General features: G+C 50.6%; 1 protein-coding gene across 4 annotated transcripts in view; it reads right to left on the bottom strand.

The window, feature by feature from the left end:
- Positions 1 to 14217, bottom strand: part of FGGY (FGGY carbohydrate kinase domain containing) — a 697591-nt gene extending 683374 nt beyond the window's left edge. For 3 of the 4 annotated variants that reach the window (XM_045064604.1, XM_045064608.1, XM_045064606.1), the window contains exon 1: positions 14021 to 14215. The gene's annotated coding sequence lies outside the window, so the exon portion shown is untranslated. Of the gene's footprint in view, positions 1 to 14020 lie in introns of all 4 variants that reach the window. The other variant, XM_045064615.1, reaches the window with a different exon arrangement.
- Between the last annotated feature and the right edge of the window lie 7167 nt (positions 14218 to 21384).

Below are 21384 nucleotides of genomic sequence, written 5' to 3'. Positions count from 1 at the left end.
CTTTGGCCTGAACCATGCTTCGGATGGCTGGCAAGCAGCCTACTGGGTTTGGGTTTATGTTTTTGTTTTGTTTTTCCTTTCCTTTCATCAGACCTGAAACTAAAGCCACAGGCCTTTCTGATACCTCTCAGCTGTGGCTGTCTTGCTTCATGTCACCTGCTCCCCCCTCCCAGGCCATGTGGATCCATAAATACATCCAGAGGTAAGAAGCTGGTCAACAATGGCTTCCTTCTAGAAGGAGACAAACAGAGGGCCCGAAGGGACAGAAGAGTCTGGTCTGGAAAGTGGCTGTGACCCCGGCCAAGCCTCCACTCTTCCAGACCAGACTATAATTTGACAGCCTAACCTCCTGGCCAACTTTCAACAATCAAAGAGGTAAGGACACTGGGAAACTGAGGCATGCAAAAATGAAATAAAATGAACAAAGTTATGCTGGTGACATGGGCAGGGCTTGAAGAGCCTAAATCCTAGGGGAAGTAGGGACAGGTATCTTATTAGATAGAGCTCTGGGGTCAGACACAGCTTATGTTCAAATCCTGGCTTGGCTGCTTCCTCCCAGGCAAGTTACACAACTTCTTTGACCCATGTTTCCTCAGCCTTCGACTGGTTGACACCTACCTTGCAGAGCTGATACAAAGCCTAAATGAGTACATGTAGGGGATGGGCCAAGCACTTTGTAGGGAACTACTCCACAGAAGTAGTTCATGATAGCAGGGCTTCCCATCCCAGAAGTGAAAGAGCCCATCAGGATGCATCCGTCCCCCCCACTCTCCACTCCACCCAAGGTGAGGTCTTCCTGCAGCTGCCTCCCATCCCCAGCCTGCAGGTTCTCCAGGCAGCCTGCTGCCCCCTGGAGAGATTCTCACCACTAGAAAGTTCTTCCTTAGGCTGACTCTGAAGAGAGTCTGAAAATGGTCTCTCTGGAGCTTTTACCCATGGGCCCTTCCTCCTCAGGGCCATTCCCACATGGTAACCTTCTCCATAGAAGCAAGCTCCCAGGGCTTCCCTGAGGTGCCTCCAGAATTCCCGGGGCTTTCTATATATACACAGACACATATTTGTGTGTGTGTGTGTGTGTGTGTGTGTGTGTGTACGTGTGTGTGTGCAGGCAGTTACAACGAACTACATCGACACATGGAAGGGGCACCTGTCCAGGACATGGAAGGCCCAGGAGGCTCCTGGGAAGAAGGATGCTGAACCTGGTAACAGCTGGGGGAGGGGTCGTGCAAAGTCCTGCCACTAATAAGAAGAAACTGAGACTCGGTGAGGACCCTCGCCTGCTGTGCCAGTGGGTGATCACTGCTGTCTACAAAGTGTGTAAAGCTCGATATCATGATTGCCGAATTTTTATGGTTTTCCTTATTCTTCAAATATACCTTTCCTGGGGGTGCCTGGGTGGCTTATTCAATTAAGCATCTGCCTTCGGCTCAGGTCAGGGTCCCAATCCCAGATACGGGATTGAGCTCCACACTGGGCTCCCTGATCAGCAGGGTGCCTGTTTCTTCCACTGCCTCTGCCCCCTATCCCTGCACTTGCTCACTCATGTACCCCTCTCTCTCTGTGACAAATAAATAATTTTTTAAAAATTATTAAAATAGAGGTACTTGGGCTGCTCCCTCAGTTAAGCATCTGCCTTTGGCTCAGGTCATGATCCCGGGGTCCTGGGATGGAGCCCCGCATTGGGCTCCCTGCTCAGCAGAAGCCTGCTTCTCCCTCTCTCCAGGCTTGAGCTCTCTCTCCCTATCTCTGTCACTATCTCTCTCTCTAATAAATAAATAAAATCTTTTAAAAAAATTTTTAAACACACACACACACACACACACACGCACGCGCACGCACGCACACACGCAGGCACACACGCACACACACATACCTTTCCTGGTTCACTTTCTTAGCAGGATTGGACCAGTTTATCTGATAGCACGTTTCTCCATTCACCTCTTTTAAGTACACAGAGAGAAGGGCTGTTTGCATCTTGCTGTCACTCACAGCTGGGTGACTAATCCAAGTGAGAGGACTTCTCTGAGCCTCCTGTTCCACAGTGTAATATGGGGACAGTCCCGCTGACTCCCAGGGCTGGCACAGTTTGGAAAGTCACTGGGCATGGAGCAGATGTTTGGTGACATTTGCTTTTTCTCCTTGTTCCACAAGATGCTGCAGGCTGATCTGATATTAGACCTCTGCTAGCAGTTGATAATGTTATCAGAGGATGTGCCTTCAAAGGCATTTGCATTTGAACTAGAGAGCAACAAGGAGTTCAGGGACAGCCAGGCCCCTGCTGGGCTGAGGACTCAGGGGGAATAAACAAACCCTGAGGCAGAGGAACTCACCCCAAAAAGAAGAGGTCCCGGGAGGCCGACTATTATAGTTTTATGCACACAATAGGAAAGGGTGATCCCCTGAGGCTTCATGTTGGAGGAGGCAAAGGTCTCTGATGGTGGCAGTGCTCTAAGGTCACATAGGAGGTTCCCAAGTATCTTCTCTGGGTCTACACTCAACCCTCCAGAACCTCTCAGAAGAAAAATCCTCCACAATTACGAATCAGATTATGCCCCTCCCTCCCACAAAATCTATTGGGACTTATTGTTCTTGCAGTAAAACACCAAATCTTCCCCCAGCCCTTGAGGCTCCTCACGATGGGAACCTGGCTTCCTCTACAACCCCCCAGGCAGACCAGCAAGGCCTCTGGAAGCTAGAAAGCTCCAGTCCCTTCAGAACAGATGCGCAGACGGGACCTCCACCTGCCCTCTGAAAGATAACCAAGGTTATGAGAAGGTGAGGAGAGGAGCAGATTGGTGCCCTGCTCTTGGCTAGGGCAGAGTCTCTTTGAAGAACTCTGGAGAGCCTCCATAACAGTATTGATTAGAATCATAACACAAGCCAAGTGCACCCAGAAGGGCTGAGCTGCCAATAATCTAAGGGCAACACTGTTTGGAGGTGAGGGCAGGGTGAAGAAACCAGCAAGATCGGTGGAGACAGCCCAGGCTAGGGCAGCAGGCAGCCCAGACCCCTCAGGGGGTTGAGGGAAAGAAGGAATGTGCTCTAGTGGCCACACCAGCCAGAGCCAATGCCAGAACTGTGGAAGAAAGGGGGGGGGAGTGGACCCCCTCCCCTCTGTCTGCTCCCACCACTGTGCTCTACCCTTGGGCCCTCTAAATCCAGCTAGAATTTAGAACCTAAGGGAACCTGGGTGATATAGTTCTTAGGAGTTAGCCCTCCAGGGGCATAAGCTGGCAGAGAGGGCAGAAAATTAATTGGATGAGAATGACCACAAAGAAAGAATTACCAACACAGCAGGCATCCCAGCATCCTGCAGGGAGAATGAGAACAGCCAACCCCAAGAGGGTCAGCTCTTCCCCAAGAAAGAAATAATGCTACGTATGGGGAAGAGCGAGTCTGGCTGACAGGCAGCACTCCCAGCTAGGCTGGAGTGTCCACACAGCATCCAGATTCTGTGTCCAGAATACTTGCCAGACGAGTCCACATGGCCAGACATCTCCTACCTTGGCCCCTGCACACAGTGGCAGAAGGGGTTGTCCTATAATCCTGGACCTCACCCAACCTCCCTGCTCCTCCCCAAGACAAGACCTTGGCAGGCAACAGGAGCCTGAGGTGCCACCCAGAAGAGAGGCAAAGATGACGCAGATCCAATCATAGAATAATGATAAGAGTAAGCCATAGGACTGCATGCTATATAACGTGTTATCAATTGTTATCACTGCTACAATCACACAATGAAGCTCTACTTTTGTGCCCGAGACCAGTCTGGCTCTATTAAGTGATCCAGTCCTCTTCCAAACCCTGGAAGGTGGTGGCTATTATTATTCCCACTCAAAGAATGAGAGGAAGACCTAGAAGAGATAAGCAGGTTGCTGAGGTTAGGGTCAAGCCCAAGTTCGCTGGCTGCAAGCCAGGCTGTTAACTACCATGCCAGACTGTCCTCAAAGCAAGCTGGAACCCACAGATGAGTGGGAGAGGCAGGCAGGATTCACGCAAACCTCTGTGGTCAAAGGGTTGGAGTTTGCCTCTCCAGAGTGATCCTGGAACACTGGCCCTAGACCCTGTATTTTCCAATTATGACAATCTCTGACACCCTAAGCATTCTGCTTTCTCTTGCCCCTGGCCCTTTGCACAGGCTGCTCTCTTTACCTGGAAAATTGTCTTCCTCCTTAATCCCCTCCTCATGGCTTGATTAAACCTATCTCCATTTACTATTGCTTGCCCCTTGTTCCGCCCCCAAGTGGAACTCAGCCCTCCATAATGGCTCTGGGTGTTGACCCTACTAGGCTACAAGCCCTACCAAGGCAGGGACACAGTTGTCTGGCTTACCCCCATGTCCCAAGTGCCCAGTCCAATGCCTGGCATGTAATGGGTGCCTGGTAAATGTGTGGCAAAGGTGCTTAGATGCTTGCACAGACTCAACCACCCAGAGCTTAGAACACATTGCAGCCCACATAAGGAGAAGCACAGCCAGTGCTGTAGGAGCAAAGAGGAGGGGAAATCTCTCCACCGATCTGGATCTGAGGCTAGAGCAGGCAGGGCCTCAAGGAGGAACTCGCAGAGCAAGGGCTGCTGAGCTGAGATCCATGCATGGGCAGGCTCTTGGTGGCACAAAAGAAAAGGGAAAGGTGTTCCAGGTAGAAGGAGTAGCATATGCAAAGGCTCAGAGGAAGGAGCATGCATGGTGAGTCACTTGCAGTGAATGACAGGAAGGGCCTTGAGAGAGGAGACCTGAAAGGGACAGGGGCGTCTGGGCTGGAAGACAGGAGGCCAAACTGGGTGGCAAAGAACACAAGCTATAGGCTCAGAAAGACTGGAGTTTGAGTATGACTCCACAGCCATTTCCTGGCTCTGTGAGCTTGGGTGAGTTGCCTAATGTTTCTAAGCCTTAGTTTTCCCATCTGCAAAATGGGGTAATCACAGTACTTGCCCCTAAGAGAAATAAATGAAGTAATGCATGTAAAATGCTTTGCAGTGGCAAATGGCACGTGGTAAGCATCAGTAAGTGTCAACCCTTCATAGCCATGCTGTCCTTTCTGGCAGTCTAAGGGGAGTGGTTGGCAAAGGTTTGCCCTGGACGTAGATCGGGAGACAGAAGCTGTCCAGGAAGTGTTTGTGGAAGAGAGGAGGAAAGAGGGAAATTTTGAATAGGACCTTGAAGAAGGGACTTAGAGAGGTGAGGCAGGGGTGAGAGACACGTACGAAGGGTTGAGGGGACCGAAGCACAGGGGCTGTGTGGGACCAGCAGACTGGGGTTGGGGGAGAGGCAGAAAGTGGGACCAGCCAGGAAGGAGAGGGGAGGGATGTGGTGCAGTCAATGGAGTCAGCAGGCCAGAGTGTGTGTGTGTTGCACTGAGCAAAGCAAGAAACAACCATGCTCTCCTGCCTCCTCCATGGTGAAACCAGCTAGTCATTCCTGGGACAGGGGCCTGGTGAGGTCACCAAGTGGAATATTCTCTGACCCTGCATCTGGTGGCCATGGTCACTATGGAGGACATCATGGAGCGAAGAGAAGATACAGCCCTTTGCTCCCAGGAGGAGAGATTCCTTTAGCCCCTCCCCCTCACAGGCAGCCTTGTTGACCTTCCACCCAGCCACCTGGAGGGACAGGTGGAACCAGATGTGACCAAACTCTTTTTAGGATTCTGAATTCCTGTGTAGCATCTGGGGAGAAGGACTGAGGAGAGGGAAGACAACCAGAAAGGGTCCAGCATCCAGTCTGAGCCAACCGAGTGTTCCCTGTTCTGGAACTGTTGGGTATTATCATTACTGTCTCTCTGCGGTTCAGCAGGAAAATGAACCAGGTGCTTCCAGGGGCCAGACATCCTAGATGCGCAGTCAGAGCCAGAAGTCTCCTGGTTCCCACAGGAACAGAGGGGCCCAGGCAGGGTCGTGGACTTGCTCAGGGTCCCCAGCTAGTCAGGTGATGCCAGAACCAGACTATACCGAGATTGATGAGCACCACCCCCTGGCTTGCCATTGTACCAAACCACTTCCGAGAGCACAGTATTGTCTCTGAAAGCCCCTGGGAGGCAGCGACAGAACCAAGACCAAACACTGCCACCACCACCTTCAATAATAACAGCTGCATCCTGCTGACAACCAAGACAGGCAGGTGACTCGGCACTGCCTCCTCACTGACCCTCCAGCAACCCTTCAGGCCTCTTTAAAGATAAAGCTGTGTGACTTTGCCAAGGTCACCAGGATGAGCGTGGGGGTCCTGATCCAGTCTTCTCAGGCTGCCATCTGGTCTCTCTCTCTGTTAGTCTCTGGAGGAGCAACCTAACCTTTCCATAATCTGGTGACTTCAGATTCTGCCCAGATACCTACCCACTCTGTGCCAATTTTTTTTTTTTTTTTTTTGGCCAAACTTTGTTGTAAGCGCTCTTTGTGTAAGTGATCCCCATTTTCCACATGAGGAAACTGAGACACGGAGAGGTTGCGGAGCTTGCCGGGGTCACTCAGCCAGGTAAGTGGCTAAACTGGGAGTTCTTACCACAATCTCTGAATGAGGCAGACCGGGAGAGGTGCCCCAGACACCATCGCGGAATGTGATCACACAAAAGCACTGGCTCTCTTTGGTCAGCTCTCAAGTCTCCAGTGAAGAGGCGTCCTGTGGGTGGAAAAAAACCGCCCCAAACAGAAGCCATTCTGGACAAGACAAGCAATGACTCTTGGACTCAGCTCCCCCATCTAGAAAACATCCTCTCCCACTCTGATCACTTAGGAAGAAATCAAGGCTACAGAACTAGTGAGGGTCAAGCCCTGCCGAAACACACCTGGTTTCCTGGTGTCTCATCTTGGGTCATTTCCCTTGTATGGAAAGCTCCAGCCAAGGGATTTTATACACACACACACACACACACACACACAGGCACTGCTTAGAAAACTACAGGCCAGATAAATTCCCCTTCTTTTCTCACCATCCTGAAAGGGGAACATGTGACATACCTTGGGGAAGCAGACGTTTGGGTTGCTGGCAACACAGTTTCCCACTCAAGAGACACCCCGACAATGTACACCCTCCACCCACTTGTCCCTCCAAGGGGCCAGGGCAAGGTAAGGAGCATGGGCTCTGGGATCACCCTGGTGCAGGTCTCAGCTCTCTGCCTCTTACTGCCTGCTGTGTGACCTTGGGCAAGTTACTGAAACTCTCTGTCCCTCAACTGCCTCCTGATTATTGAGAGAATGAAATGAGATCACACACAAGAGCTCTTGGCCCAGAGGCCGGCTCAGAGCAAGCCTTCTGTCCACACCGGCTGTTGCTTACAGTCCAGCTGTGCATTCACGCTGGCCTTCACTCACCGATTCACCCCCTGCTCCAGACTATGTCAACAAACCTGGTTTGGAGCTTTCCTCAGTGACCTCCCTCCACCCAGTCCTAGCCCTGGGAGGGACCTAAGAGGAGAAGGAGACCATCCTCTTCTGGATTCTTGTATGAGCTCAAATGTGGTAACAAATTACCCAGAGCTCAGTGGCTTTGAAGAACACAGCTTTCACCTGTTAGAGTTCTGGAGGTCAGAAATCCCCATCAGTCTCACTGGGCTGCAGCCAAATGGTCACAGGGCTGGTCCCCTCTGGAGGCTCAAGGGGCGAGTCCCTTTCTTTGCATTTTCTACTCTCTAGAGGTGCCTACCAGCCCAGCTCAAGGTTCCTTTCTCTGTCATCAGGGCCAACAAGGTACTTTGGTCTGATTTCTGCTTCTGTTCTTACATCTTCTCCTGTTGACTCTGACCCTTGTGCCACCCCCACTTTATGAGACCCTGGAAACTCTAAGATAATTTCCCCATCTCAAGACCTTTATCTTAATCATATCCGCAAAGTCATTTTTATCTGGCCCACTAACGTATTCACAGGTTCTAGGGATTTGAATGTAGATGTGTTTGGAGAGGCGGGTCTTCTGCCCACCACACCCAGGCCGAGGATCCTGGCCCTCTGGCTTCCTCAGGGCCTTGGGAAAGAGAGAGACTTTATTGGGAAAGAGAGAGGTTGCTGGCCTTCATCCCTGGACACAGCTGAGAAGTCAGTGGACACCATTCCCTTTCCGACGCATAGACACTTTGGCCAATGCCACCATGTGCATTTCTCATTCCGTAGCCCGGAGACCTGGATGTGGCATAGCTCAGGTCAGGCCCCAGGTAAACCAGGGCCTCCCCTCTGCCAAGGTCAGCTCCAGTGTTGCCAGTTAGCTTCTTGATGTGTCCCCCAGGCTTTTCTTTCTCCAGCCCAACCCTGACCCAGCCTCCAGAACCATCTTGTTAAAACAGATCCCATCATCTGCCTCTCCTGCTTGAAATCTTCCCTGGGTTCCCTGCTGCCTCTAGGATGAAATCCAAGCTCCCGGGTCTGGCTCACTGGGGCCCTTTTGACCCAGATTCTGCCTACCCCATTCTCTGCTTCCTCTCCCATGGCTCTCCCCTCCCCCACCTCCACAAGCTGAGGCCTTCCAAGGACATCATTATCTTCATCATTTTCATCATCAGTCATTTTGGTAATAAAACCCACAGCTTCCTCTTACTGAATGCAAATAACTGCCACGGGAATGTGCTAACATTCAGTTATCTTTGCAAATGCTCTTTTCCCAGCTAGAATTCAGGACTCTCTCCCACCTGTTACCTAATAGACCAGGCTTGGGAGTGGGGGAGGCGAGGGGGGGTGGGAAACACAAGCCCACCCATCCCTCCGGGCTGGATTAAGCTTGCCCTCCTCCAGGCCACCGTGGAATGACCTCTGGCCTTCACAACTGCTCTCCACTTCCTCTCTCGCCTGTTTTTCACCTTGGGTTCCTTGGGGATGGTGATCTCTTACTCAACAGAAGCATCCGAGCACTAAGTGCCAGACATGATACAAATTCAATGCCCAGGGAAATGCTGGAAAAGAGAATGAATCCAAGCCCCCTCTCAAGCTATTCACCTCCTCTTTATCCAAGCCTCTGTTTGGCAACTGCTCTCCACGCAGGTGCTGGTTTCCAATAACATGAGGCAGGATTCTTTTGGGATTCTGCTTGATCCGGATCCAACACTGTAGTGGGGAAGGAGGTAAGAGAGAGCCTTCTAAGTGCTCTGCATGTCTTTAGCCTCTACGTGTTTAGTCCCTACAGCTGTCCTCCTGAGTAGATTCTGGTATTATACCCCTTTTAAAGATACAGAATCCAAGGCACTAAGAGCTTAGGACCTGCCCCAAATCTCTTAGCTCATCATCTGGGTGGCAGAATTTGAGATGTAGCTGGGGTCCATATGCAGGCCGATCACCTCCAGGGAGCCACATACTCCATCCCCCACCCCACTCCACTGCCTTGTACATTTATTTATTAAGCACTTACTGGGTACGAGGCATGACACCAGTGCTCTGCACACAATACTTATTTAATCTTCCTCATGATACTGGGATGTACTAATATCACCCTTGTTTTAGAGGTTGGTACAGCCCATTTAGGGTAAGATTCCACCCTTACAAGAAGGAGCTTCCTAACCAAAACACAAAGGTTGACTTTACCTTCTTTCTTTTAAGGCTCAACTGAAGAAATAATCCACGGGGAATAAACTAGTCCAACCAACATTGGGGGTTTCCATTTGTAATGGGCTTCTGCTCTATGGTGCCCTCTCAGGCCCAAGGACCCTGGATGGTTGCCAAAAGGCAGTCTGGCCATGTTGGGATTAAGGCAGGTGGTTGGGAGGCCAGCCCCTGAGCTGTGTGCTGCATGGAAGGAGAAAGTTGGGCTTGGGGTCAGTTGTCCCAGGATCAATATTATTGCCACTTTTCCCAGCCTCTTACTAGTTTTATGACCTTAGGCAAATCACTGAAACTTCTGTGCCTTAATTTCCCCATTGGTAAAATAACTTCTCCTTTGCAGAACTGTTCCGGGAATCAATGAAATGGGTGTGCAGAGCCGCCAGTACCTGCCTGGGATGTAATCACAATGATGTTAATAATAGCAATAAAAACTGAAGCTTGCAGAAGTGCAGGCCCAAGGTCACCCAGCATCCGGTCTACTCACGCTCTTCCTTTCTAGCTTCCCAGGACTCCAGCACTCAGGCAGTTCCTGTGATTTAAAACCACAGAGTCCTCTTTGACCCGTCCTTCTCCCTCATGGCTCACTCCGTCAGGACACATGGAAGTGCTCTGTGATGTGTGTGTCTGTGTCCTTGTCTCCTGCCCCTATCTCTGGCCCCTCTGCCTCTCCTCTGGGCTAGCTCAATAACTTATTTGAGAAGAGAGCCCAGCACAGTGTCCAGTACTTTCTCTGTCCTCAATAAATGTTGAGTGAATGCTGTCGTGCTCTCTCCAGACACTGTACTTCTCATTGTCCACTTTGCCCCAAATTCTTAATCTGGAGATAACTTTGAACGTCTTGCTATGCACATACAGAGCCTCTCCACACAGCCTTGGTGTCATCTCATGGGCCCCACTGACTAAGGACCTTCAGTGTTTCCTGCTGTGTCCTTCAAAATTCTCATCATTAGTCTCTCTTTTTTCATTCTATCCCCTGGGCTTAGAATACCTTTCCTATCCCTCCCAGACCCACCTGGTAAATTTATAGTCATCTTTTAAAACACTACTCACTCCACAAATATGTACTGAGTGCCCACGATGTGTCAGGCACCATTCTAGACTCTGAGGCTACATCCAGGAACAAAATAGAAGTCCTTGACCACAGAACACCTCTAGTCTATGGATAGTCTGGCAGTGGAGGCATCTCATCTGGTTAGAGATGGAGTGGGGAGAGGGGGTCCTGCAACTCCAGGAACCCCCTCCAAGATCCCTCTCCCCATACCTCCCTCTGTTCTCAGATACCACTGAGCTCCCTCCTGGTGCCTGTCTGTACTGGGATATGATTATAACAATCTAGTTACATGTCTATCGGTCAGATGGCCAGGACTATGGTTTCTGCATTATGGTGTCTGAAGTTTGTTCACAGTCTGGAAGGAAGGAAAGGCAAGGTTCCCAAGCAGTGGAACAGCAACTTGCAGACAGGTAGTGGGGCTGAGAGAGGCAGGGAGGCTGCAGACCCCTGCTGTAGACAGATAGGATTTACCCCTTCCATAAGCACACCAAGCTCACACCCAACCCTGGATGCTGCTGCAGCTTTTGAAGTGACCGCCACGCCAATGCTGGAAGTTTTCAACCCTACTAGACAGGATCTTTTGCATCTGGAGTGCTTCTGGGGCTCCCAACCCTCTTGGCGGCTTTCAGCCCACCCTTCCTTGATGTCCTTGGCAATCAGTCAGTCTGACAGCAAAGCTGAGATGGCTGAGGAGGAGGACGTGGGAGGACAAGAGGAGAATTAGCCCTTGGCCTTTCACAAGAGTAAGACCTTGTTTCTGCCACAGTCTCTCCACAGTGGTATGATCAACCCCCTTTTCAGCTGAAACAGTAGAGGTCAGAGGTTAAGTAATGTGCCCACAATTGCCAGCTGATGGGAGAGCCCAGGTGCACGCTCAGGTCATCTGGCTGCAGAGACAACTCACTCACCTCATTTCAATCCAAGTTTCAGGGGCTCCACCAGATTTCCCACCCTCAGCACTGCTGACATTTGAGCAACTGTTCTGGGCATTGTAGGGTATTTAACACCATCCCTGACCTCTACCCACCAGATGCCAGAAATCACCTCCTTCCTCCTATACACACACCAGTTGTGACAACCAACAAAGTCTCCAAACATTGTCCAGTGTTGCCTGGCGGCAAAAATCTCCCCACTGATCTGCTCCAAACTGAGCAACGTGGACAAGATTCATGGCCTTGGCCACCACTGCCCTCCCCATATAGCACAGTTCAAATGAGTGGTCCCCAAGGGCTCAACAACTCAATAAGGGGCAAGTAGCAATTTGATTCATATGTGTTTTAATCTTTAATCTATGTATATTTCATTTTATCCAAGATCCAAGAATTTGGTCTTCACCAGTGTTTGCTATTTATATTGCTGGTAGAACACAGCTATGTTTCTAAATAAATATGATGAGTGAGGACATGTCTAATATTACTTACAGAGAGAGGAGCAATCAGAAACGTTTGGAGACCATGCTACTAGATGGTCCCAAGTTTTCTGTCAGGTACCTATCCTAAGTTCTATGAGAACAAAGAGAGCCTCTTCCAATACTGTGATGTCTAGGACACTATTCCTTTCTGGGCTTCAGTTTCCCCATCAGTTAAATAAAGATAGGAAGGAGCCCACCTCACAGGGCTGTTGCATGGGCCAAAAAAATAATGCATGCACAATCTTAGCACAGTGTAGAATAATATTCAGAAATGTGATTTTCATATACAGATGAGAAAACTAAGGTTACAGAATCTTCCAAAATTCCCCTTAGGTCTTAAGCTCCTGTGTAGTGAAGGCCAAATTCAAAACCCCAGGGGTCTCACCCTAGTCCACCTCACTCCCCTTCCCCCAATGTGTGACTCCTGTGGAACCTCAGAATATTCCTAGTGCTTTTCTGCCCTTCCACACTTGTGTCCCTAGTACCAGCCACACAGCAGCGTGTGTCCAATTTCTCTTCAATGTTGTGGAATATATAACTGGTTTCCAGTCCCATTTTGGGCTATATCTTTCTGTTCACCTTAGTTTCTACTTTCTTGGGAATGCAAAATACAAAGCTACTGCTACAAAACATAGATGCTCACTACAATTTGTTGAAGGAATAAATAAATGTAGGAAAGAACTAGGACCAAAGACAGTTTCCGTTTTATGGGTCAGGCCTTTTTTAAGTCAGATTTCCCAAAATTACAAAAGAGCTTAGGAAAAGGCACTCTTGCAGCACCCTAGAATGTTCCTTCCAGGCTTGTATTATGGTTTATAATCGCATGATTGTCAGTCCCCTCCCCTCCACCGAAGGGGACAATCTCCATAAAGTCAGGATGGGTCCTTTCTGCTCATTGTCATATTCCTAGTGCCCTGTCCTTGTCTAGCACCCACAACTTATATGCTGAGGAAACATATGAGTCCATAAAGCAAGATATTATCCTAGCTTCTCCTGCCTTTTATAGCTGAGGCCCAGAGGATGAAGGCGACCTGCAACAGTCTCTCAGCCAGTTGCCATCAGAACCAGGTCTATTGCCACCTCCATTTTCTTTCTCCCTCCTTTCCCTTCACCAGGAATCCTGAGGTTGGTGGCACCACAGGTGCTCAAAAACCCCAAGGGTGTCTCTAAGAGAAAGAAAAGTAAACGTCTCAATACTTCCCTGCAGGAGTCCGTGGAAGCTGTATGACACTGGGAGGAATCTGTCCTTCCAGACTACACCAAGGTGAACCTGGGAACTTGAACAGCCCCCGCCTGCTGCCTACCCTGTCTCACCAGATAATGACTGGACAGTGTTTCATAAAGGAACAGGCACCTCTGTGGGAGAAACCAATGGCTACGGGCCAGCTCCCGGCTCACCAAAACCACACAGCCTCTCTTCGCCTGCCCGCTCCTCCATCGTCCCTCTGCTGGGATGATGCTCGACAGCAAGTGGCGGTCGTCAGCCATGCCACTTACTACTTGCGCGACTTAGACCAGTGTTCCTAACATCGCTTTGCCTCCGTACTCTTCAGGTAAAATGGGCACAACAACAGTATTTACCTCCTGGGGGTGTAATGAGAGTTTGAAGTGAATACACGTAAACAGCTCAGAGCAGCGCCCAGGACACATGCGTGCCATGCCAGTGTGGGTCTCTATTCCTCTGTGTTAGGTGCTGAGCAGACACTGCCCTGCCTCTTTTGCCCTTCTACTTTGACCTCTCCTTTGTGAGGATGGATGAGGTCTGTGCACATGGCAAACACCTGCTCCTCCCTGGGCAGCAAATCTCATCCCTTCTCATCTCCTCAAAGCCATTGCTCTAGCGATGTGTTCCCTTTTGGTCTGAATCACCACTTTTTGCCTCTAGGCTTAATGATTCTCATCGGCATGAAAACAAGCTCCCTCTCTCTTTCTCCACCCCCCACACACTCTTTCTCTTGAGCCCACATCCTCCCCCAGCCTCCACCTTGCATCTTTGCTCCTCTTCATAGCAAAGCTCCTCAAAAAGAGCTGAAGACAAGCCCTACCTCCAGATCCTTGCCTCCCTCCTGCTCTGGGAGTCCCTCTGGTCAGGCTTGCACCCCAGCCCTCCTCCAAAGGGGCTCTTGCCAAAGTCAGCAGTGAGCCCTCGCCATTGGTCTGAAGGCTGAGCCCCGTCTGGATCTTCATGAGCCAGGCAAGTGGTGCAACACACACCACTTCCTTCTCCGTGAGGCTCTCTCTCTAAGCTTGCCTTTTAAGACCAACTTGGTGGCTTCTCCCCAGTCTCCTTTGCTGGTTCTTCTCTGCCTTCCTACGTCCCCAAACACTACACAGGAGGCCCGGGGCTCAGTGCTTGGCCCTCTTCTCCTCTGTGATCTCCTGCAGCCTCCTGGGCTCAAATGCTGTCTGTACACTGTACACTGGGGGCTCCCCAGGGTCTTTCTCCAGCCCAGCCTCTCCCACTCCACACCTCCACAGGGATGTGGCATCTCGCATCAAACATGAAGTTCCTACTTAAGCAAAGGCCCCCAAATTGCTTCTCCTGCCATCTTTCCATCTCCGTTAATGACAGTTCCATCTTTCCATTTGCTTAGGTCCCAAATCCCCGCAGTCATTCTGAAATCCTCTCTCCCATTCACACTGCTTTCCTGTCTGTCAGCAGAGATTGCTGGTTCTCCCCCGCAGAGGGTGGTCAGAGTCTGACCATGTCTTAGCACCCCTGCCAACCCAGTCTGATGCCACCACCTCACCTGGATTGTCACCAAGTCATCATTGATGATCCTTCTGCTGCCATCCTCAGCCTCCTTCGGTGTTTCCAACACCGTCCCCTGAGAACTCCTGTTAAAATGGAAGTCATGTCATGTCACTCGCAGAATAAAAGCCGGAGTCAGCGTAATAGCCCCTAAGGTCGTGTAGGACCTATGTCCCTCCCGGGCGCCATGCAGCCCCCCGTTTCCCTGCTGCTCTCCCATTCCATGCCCTCCGCTCTGCTCTTTGCTGCTTCGGAGACCCATCTGGGCCTGGCACGCTCCCCTCTTGGGGCTTGTTCACGGGCTCACCGGCTCCCCCTTCACACCCTTGCTCCAGGCCACCTTCTCAGTGAGGCCTTCCTTGGCTCCCACTTCACTGTGTGAACCCCTTATCCCACCACACTCTCCACCCTGCTCTGCCCTAGTTTTCTCTCTGGCTCTATGCCCTCCTGATGCATGGGGTGCTCCCCTCATTTGCTTCCTGGGCGGTCCACTGGACTGTGAGCTCCATGCCAGTGGGGGGTTAAGACAGTTTTGTTCACTGCCAGGCACAGAGAGTCAGTGTGCAGTCAGCGTTTAATAAGTGAACGGATGTTCTCCTGGCTTTGTTTTTTTCTGCTCATTGTGAGGGAAGGAGCTTCCCCTTCTGCTTGCATACAACCCCCCTGGTGCCCATGGGAGACCCTCGCTATGGCCTCTCATGAGGATTTCTCAGAAGAATGGACAAGGAAGTATGAAGAATTCTGACATAGCAGAGGTCACGCTGGGCAGCATCTGTCACGTTCTTCAGAAACCGGCATCCTTCCTTCCCAATGTGCTTCTCAGTGACTCCCTTCTAAGTCAGGCCATGTGTGTGGGCTCCGACTTTGGAAGACATGGCGCCTGCTCTTCTCCCACCTGGGGGCTGCCTGCTTACAATACCAGGCCCTGCTGTCTTTCTGTGTCCACCTAGGTTCCTCACCCACCTCCATGAGGCCAATGCTGACACCCTAGCCCACCAGGCTCTCTCCGCCTCTCAGTAACCTTTCCACTCCCAAGCTTACCCTGCCAGGTGCCCAGTGAGTCAACAAGAAGACTTTCTCACACACCTCCAGACGGGGTGGAGGCTGTTCCCTGGGTGAGGAGAGTCCTATGTCTCCAGAAGTCTCTCTTGGCTTCTGCCCATGGGTGGGGCTGCACCATGATGGACATGGCTGGGAGCACCAGGAACTTCTCTTCTGTGGGCTTCTCAAAAGGAGAAGGAGGCGGGAAGCAAGCTCTTCAGCTGAAAGTGATGATGGGGAAGGAGGTGCAGAGTTCACAGGATAGAGGAGAAAGTTTGAAACAGCTGAGAGCACGAGAGTGCCTGGAGAGGAGAACTAGAGCTTGTCAGGCAGTAATGAGAATGTTTGGATGTTTTTCTCAGGCACTGGTTAATGCACAGGTGAGTAGGTGAGAGTCACCTTTGACCAGAGTTGGGTTTTTGCCCAACAGTATAATGAGTCAAGTGGAACAAGAGAAATTGTATGTCAGGGAGTGACTATAATGAAAACGACAATATGAGACGTGACAGTGTGTCATAAAGACACCCAGTGGCCCAAAGGCCTAAGTTTGCTGGGAAAACTCTGACAGTGGATTTGAAATTGGGACTGTCCCAGAACGCCTTTTCCAGAAAGTTCCTCGACCTACCCCTTTCCAGTGTGGGATGGGTCGCTGTCTCCTCTCTGCTCCCACAGCACCCTATGCTCACCTGTACTGCATTTTAGTGCTTGATTTCATTGTATATCTTCCTCCTGGACTGTGAGCACTCAGAGGAAGGAAACCAGTCTCACATTTCTTAGTGAACCCCAATGCCAGGCCCGAGGAGAAGCTCGCTGTGCAATCGCTGACTGACTGAATACAAGTATTCGATAGAACCCAGACCACCTTCTGTATAGTAACGAGTCCCCACATTCGTATAGTAATTTGCAGTTTATAAAGCAATTTCATATCCAGGATCTTCTTTCAATCTGACAACCATCGTCCAAGAGAGCAACTCATTCATTCATTCATTCATTCATTCATTCAACTAAGTAGGAGAACTCACTCTGCCAGGTACTGTCTTAGACACCGGAAGACAGAAGTGGAACAGACAAACACCGCTGCCTTCATGGAGCTTGCACTCCTGCAGAAGGGGCTACCTGATTTACAGATGGGCAGAGCGGGGGGTGGGGGTGGGGGTTAGCTCAAAGACGCTAAGCAACATGGCCAAGGTCACGCAGCCCACAGGCAAAACAATCTGGATCAGGACATAGGACTGACTACAAGGAATGCATTTTCCACCATACCACAGTTCCCCCACAGGATCGCAGGATCATGGACTTATCTGTGAGCTGTCTCCCCCCTCCCAACTTAACAAATGAAAGGAGTCTTGGCAGAAATCCACACCCCAGGACTACCTTGGAACTCCTTCCCTTGTCTGCTGCCTGTGTTTAACAAAGACGTGAGAAATACCTGCCAGGTCTCTTCTTGCCAGAGCCAACGACAGAAGCCACACCGCATTGTGAACACAGCGTCTGCTTGTGTGCAAACCCGCAGGCATTTTTAGCAACTTTGGGGAACATAAAGAAAGCTGTTGGTTTTGTTTGCACATATTTTTCGCCTCTGCAAAAGGCTTCTCACCAAGCAGCAGCCTAGGAGCTGCCTTTTCTTTGATCTTAAGACATGCAGTGTCTTTGTAACTCACTAGCTGAGAGACAGTGGAAAGTTGTTTCACCTGCTCTTGGTTCCCTCGCTTGGAAAATGGGTCCAGTCATGGGGTGGATTGAACGAGGTCCTGTGAAAATGCCAGCCTTTCTGGAAAGCTTTCTGGAAAGCCATGGGGGAAGACTGGGGAGTGAGGGCACTGGAGGCAGCCTGGGGCAGGAGAGGTCTTCTTCAGAAGCTGTAGCACCTGGACAGGAATCTCAGCTCTACCATCTAGAGCTGCAGGACCTTGGACAAGTTACTTAGTAAACACCCCCACCCCCGGCTTTTCCCACCTCAGTCTTCCTCCTCAGTTTCCCAAAGGATTGCACTGAGTATTAGAAACAATGCATATATAGTGTCCAACAGTGAGCCTGCAGTGAGACTTGTTCAGTAAATGGCATAGTGTTTGTTATTATTATTATTAATATTATTATTATTAGCACCATCACTACTGGCACTCATATCTGGGTGGTCGGGTCAACAACGATTTTAGGAATTTTAGACCACAAACCTCGAGGCAAGAATTATGTTTTCTGTATCTTTGTATACCCAATGCCTAAAACTCAACCCAGCAGTTAACAGCTGCTAATAAAAGTTTGGAGAACTAGAACAGATGAAGGAGGAAACAGCCTAACCCTCTCGGTGTGGTTAGCTGAGGCTTGGGCAAGAACAGGTGTTCACTGCACACTTGCTGTGGGGCAAACCTCAGTCTTCATGTGTTCACTCATCCAAACATACAAGGCAGGTATTATTGTTATCCACATTTAAAAAATTAGGAAAAGGATCCTCCACAGTCAAATGACTTGCCCAAGTTCACCCAACCAGCGGATGCCAGAGTGCGCACCGGAACCCAAGAGCATCTCACTCCTGAGCCCACGCTCTTACCCTCTGCCCTGTGCTGCCAGGAAGAGGTCTGCCTGGAGGTTTCCCCTGCTCTGACCTCGTTGAGTTCCTGGCGGTCTGGTTGTTTCTAATGTTCCTAGCAGGAAGAGTAAATCTTCTCTCTATAGAAGCCGGGGTAAATGATTTACGTGGCAAGCCTGTGTTGTGGTTTTTGGGCGATTGTTGTGTTTCAGTGTCTCCCCCACCCCCATCGTGGCAGACACTGGCATTGCAAAGGGAGACCATCACCCATCAATGGTCACCCTGTCCTTGGCAGTGCCCACCGACTCTGGAAGCGGATGTTACCCTCTTCTGAGAGGCACAGGGGTTCCTACGCATCCCCACCTCCTGGGAAATATGTGCTGGCCCCCAGAGTGGAAGGGGGGAAGAGGTAGGGCCCCCAGTGGGGAATGGGGAGGGTCACATTGCTCCTCTGCCCCCCAACTCATCAGATACTTCTGTTAGGGTAACACAGTGGGTATCCCCAATAGCCTACTGCATAGTCCAGATCTAACACAGAATCAGGGCTTCTCAGTCCAGAGAGTGGAGAAGCTGACCCCGGGTCAGACAACCATCACCACAGGAGCCAGAATAGCCACCATCCTCATTCCCAGACCTGTGATCTCTCTACAGTGCGATGTTAGGGGCTAGAGAGCGAATCCCAAAGGAGCTGTTTAAAGGACTCTCTGCTGCGTCTCTGAGCAGCACAGCACTGTAGCAGGCCACAGTTCTGTTTCTAAAGTGAGAGTGACCTGAATCTGAATTCCACCCTCGTGGCTAGCTTAGTGACGAGCCACGGACAAGCCACTCTGGGGACTCCCAAGTGGAGGAATCAGTACCCCTCCCTTGCAGGTTGCCTTGAGAAGCCGAAGATACAGTGCATAGGAGGTCCCGTGCCCAGTTCTTGGCAAACCTTACCTTTGTTTCTTCCTTGGTTCTCCAAACACTTTCCGGGTGTTAAAATGGTCATGTCACTTACAATATGTCACTCAATGCTCTAAGGTAGGATTAAGATCCCCAGTAAGCAGACAAGCAAACACAGTGTTAGAAAGTTTAGGTGACTTGTCCAGGGGACCATAACTCTCTGACTCCAGAGTCTTTGTTTTCTGTACTAGTTCAGAGATACATTTGGTTTCCTTTGGGTTTTGTTTTAATCCAAGGGTGGTGAAGCTGAACTAACATTGCCTTGTACGTTGTGCCATCAAACGTGCAGCATATGTGGGATTCCTATTATCTTCATGAACCTCTACCCTTCTTTGAGAAGAACAAGATTTCTCCAACATGTTTTCTCTTAGCATCTGTCTCAGAAGCACCAAGCAGTCTCATCAAAAATGCAGCTCCCAAGGGCCAAGCCCCAGAGCCATGGGACCAGAATCGCTAAGGGTATGGGCCCATTTACCAAGCTCCTGGGCTGATTCTAAACCACACTCAAGGCTGAGAACCACTGCCTTTGGGAGTCAGTCATCCCATAAGCACTGGTTGCATGAAAGAGGGAAGACAGTTTTCCAAAAGCTAAAGTCAAACAGATGGCAAGCTTGAAAAACCATCTTGTATGCCAGGATCAGGGTCTGACCATCAGAGAGAGGCAAACCCTGGGCTGGGGCAGACCCAGTGACCCCCAGATACCCTGGTTGTCATGTCAATGTGGAATTCAGGCCTGGAGGGGTCAGTGCCACTCCAGACAGTTGGGCCAAGCTGCCAGGGGTATTTCCAGCTGTAGGAAAAACAGCCTGCCAGCAGGGATGAAGGAAGCAGGGACCATACTTGGCCTTCTGGGAAACTGGCCGAAGGTCAAGGCAGGAGCCAGGGCTCTGGCACAGATATAAGGCAAGGTCTCCTTCATGAGGCTCAAGTGCAGTCTAAATGTCTAGAGCACAAGGTCAGAGGGGAGCAGGAACAGGGAGAACCTGATGCAAACCTCTGACCGGAAGCTCAAAGCAGACAGCTGGGGCGGCTTCTGGGGAAGGAAGATGAGAAGCTCCAGCAGAGGCTGTGGATTCGGGTCCAGGAGGGCCATCTGTACCCACCATAAGTCACCCAGGCCAGTCACCCTTCCTGGCATCTGCACTTGCCTCCAGCAATGGGATATGTCTTAATACTCAATCTGTGTAAGTAACAGTTCTTGCCATGACTGCGGTGTGACCTCAGTCCTGCCCCTTCATGACTCTGGGCATCCCATCTTCCTCTGCTCCATGAGGGACCACCCTTGCGGACCCCAAAACCCCTACCAGCTCTTCCATCTACCTACCGGCGGATCTGTGGAAATCAACGACTATATTTAGGAACAAGCCAGACCCCACCTGTTCCTTGTATCCATTATCTTGCTAGTTTGGGTCTGATCGGCATGGGCCCATCTTCCTTCTAAAGTTCTAGCACGAGCAGGAGACAAGGCCCCGGGCCATCGGAAACCAGGGTTTCTCCCACCGACTAGTCTGCCTTGCCCTGGTTTGCCACATGCGCATCAGAGGTACATGGGTGACGGCAGAGAATTTTGCCGGGGGTGTGAGCAGGCTCATCTTTTGTTAATACAAAAACAACAGGGGAAAAAAAGAGAGAGAGAGAGAGAGAGAAGAAGAAGAAGAGGGGGAGGAGCAAGGAAGAGGCACCCATCACACCCCAGTTCTTGGAGGGGTGCCCGAGTCTATGAGGAAAACAGGAGTGCTCTACGCAAGCGACAGACTAGAGGACGTGGGCCACAGAGGAGCTCTGGGCTCATTAGGCAATTTATGAGATGATGGGGGGAGACTGGTCTGCCCGCTCAGAGAATGTAAGGAGGAGGCAGCAAGATAACTCTGCCAAATAGTTCCAGGCTCGGCGGCCAGGAGAAGGGGGCAGAGCTTTGCTGAAAGGGGGCAGAGCAAAATTGACCGAAATCTTAGAAAGGCCTTGAAAGATGATGGAACGGACCTCTTGATGCTCTGGGTGGCAACAGAAAGGTGGGAGGGAGTGGGGGAGAGAAGGAGCCCTTGAAACCACATGGCTCTGCTAAGTGCGAGTCGGGGGTTTGAGGACAAAGTGGGTAGCCTTCTGAGCTTCGGGTTCTCAAAAGTACATACAGTATCACGTAACTT

Source organism: Mustela putorius, unplaced genomic scaffold (genome assembly GCF_011764305.1).
Source record: "Mustela putorius furo isolate JIRA1106 unplaced genomic scaffold, ASM1176430v1.1 tig00003853_pilon_pilon_pilon, whole genome shotgun sequence".
NCBI classification, from domain to species: Eukaryota; Metazoa; Chordata; class Mammalia; order Carnivora; family Mustelidae; genus Mustela; species Mustela putorius.
The sequence above is the reverse complement of the archived record's forward strand: the minus strand, read 5'-3'. Positions and strand labels throughout refer to the sequence as shown.